Source organism: Neltuma alba, unplaced genomic scaffold (genome assembly GCF_004799145.2).
Source record: "Neltuma alba isolate B1F8T4 unplaced genomic scaffold, ASM479914v2 tig00010661_pilon, whole genome shotgun sequence".
NCBI lineage: Eukaryota > Viridiplantae > Streptophyta > Magnoliopsida > Fabales > Fabaceae > Neltuma > Neltuma alba.
The window spans coordinates 31,727-34,017 of record NW_021635506.1 but is presented as its reverse complement, the minus strand read 5'-3'; the positions used below and the strand labels follow the sequence as shown (position 1 = coordinate 34,017).

General features: G+C 35.3%; 1 pseudogene; it reads left to right on the top strand.

Moving 5' to 3' along the window:
* The first annotated feature begins 1,512 nt into the window (after positions 1-1,512).
* LOC114758033 (mannose/glucose-specific lectin-like) lies at positions 1,513-2,291 on the top strand (annotated as a pseudogene).

Genomic DNA, 2,291 nt, shown 5'->3' with positions numbered 1-2,291 from the left:
ATCATTATATGTATATCATCAATAAATTAACTCATCTAAGAAGGGGATTAAAATAAACCGCATGCAATGGAAATACTATATCATCAATAAATTAACTCATCCCTAATATATAGTTAGGAGTTAGATTTGATCCTAAATATCCATTCTTTTATAACTATATGAATTAGATTGGATCATTGTGATATGGCTATTTACCAGATCAAATTTGAGTATTGTCTGGTTTAATTGGGGCTAACTCTTTCAAAGATATTTTCTACATCCACATGGACTTAAACTCAAAAATGCGTTTTAGTAGCCAAAGCTTCCTTCATTAGGACCAATGCTTATGGTTAAATCTCAATCCATTTTATGTTTCATATTTATCAATATTATTTTTTTAAAAAATAATTTCCCTAACTAATAAATTGATATATAATCTAATGTTATATATGAGTATACAATGTCATGTAAAATGCATTAGTCATAAAGTGATAATCAACGGATTTATTTTATTTTATTTTCTTAATATATTTAAATTAGTTAAATAGCTTTTATATTTACTATGAAAGGAACTAATAGCTTTCTTCTTCTTTTTCTTTTTCGTAACACCAAAAATGTATTTTAGACCAGAAGGTAACACTGATGAACGTAGATGTATGCAATCATTTAAGAAGGGGATTAAAACAAACCACATGCAATACCAATAACAGGTTTGGCTTCTGTCAAAGGGTTGGTTGGTGACTTAATTTCATCCTAAATATAATATTTCAATTCATTTTATCTCTCATATTTATTATTTTTTAACCTAATTTACCTAATTTATAAATGAATACATAGCGTGATGGTGTATAAGAGTATTTTTAGGAAAATCATGTTATGTTTGTTATATAATCAACTAATTTATTTGACTTTTTAATATATTCAAATTAGTAAAATAACTCATATTAAGGAGCGGACGGGCTAATATCTTTCCTCTTCTTCCTAACACAGAAAAACGTATCTTAGACCAAAAGGTAATGCATAAGATAAAAAGTTAGCACAAACAATTATAGGACCCTTTTTCCCTTTTTATCTTAAAGCCTCTAAGAAATCCCATTCAACTATCAAAAGTTTAATTGACAGGACAGGAAGGATACCTGTTTGTGTGCTTGTCATTGTGTAGTATATTCTATATGGATTCGTATACTTTTTTGATGTATATACATGATGCTTTATACAAGGGAATGTTCTATTTTGGAGTCATTGTTGAAACAAATTAAAGCATATCCAGATGGTACAGTAAGCTACGGCTTTTGCTGCGCTCTCCAAATAAAATTTTGGTCAAAGATCGATATGATTTAACTTTTATGATAAGAAGCATAGGTTCTTCCGTTTATTGAAACCATCTACAGATAGCAACTTTTGTACAATGTGGATTGTTTGTTTCCTTTTGTCTTCTTACAGCACCTAGCGGGCCAGAAGGCCTATATATATGGCTGCTTCAATTTCCTTGTATATCCAACTACAAATATCTAACTGTTCCAGTAATCAACCATGGCTATCAAGCTTACCATCTTCGTCTTCTTCCTCTTGCTGCTCCACAAAATCAACTCAGAATCAGTATCCTTCGGCTTCGATTTCAAGGATGGTGTTCCACCCTCCATGATCTTACTGGGCGATGCCATTCCATACGCTAGAGTCATCCTTCTAAATAGAAGAGATGAAAAACCAGGGACGAATCACTATGTTGGACGAGCTGTGTACTCAGCACCGATCCGCCTCTGGGATAGTGACTCCGGTGAAGTTGCAGACTTCACCACCGAATTCTCCTTCTCCGTATCTACCGGCAGTTCTGACCTTCGTGGCGACGGCTTGACCTTCTTCATGGCACCGGTAACTGACGCTGTTCGTGTCCCTGAAACTTCAACAGGCGGCTTATTCGGACTATTCAGTCCTGAGACGGCCTTCAATTCCTCACAGAATGGCATATTGGCCGTAGAACTAGACACCTTCAGCAACGATTGGGACCCTCAATTTCCTCACGTAGGTCAGTGAATATTACTAGCTGGCCAATTCATGACACAGCACTAGGTTCAGTATGGAATGTTCGTATTTCGTATGAATCTAAGGCCAAAACACTGAGTGTGTCGATGGGTTACCCTGGTGCTAAACCTCCAACGTTGGTGTCACTGTCGCAAGTTATTGGGTTGAAGGATGTTTTGCCGGAATATGTTAGAATTGGGTTCTCTGCAGCCACTGATGCTTTGATTGAGACCCATAACCTTTTTGCTTGGTCATTCCGTTCGTTTCTTGCAGAAGAAAGCAGTTCATAA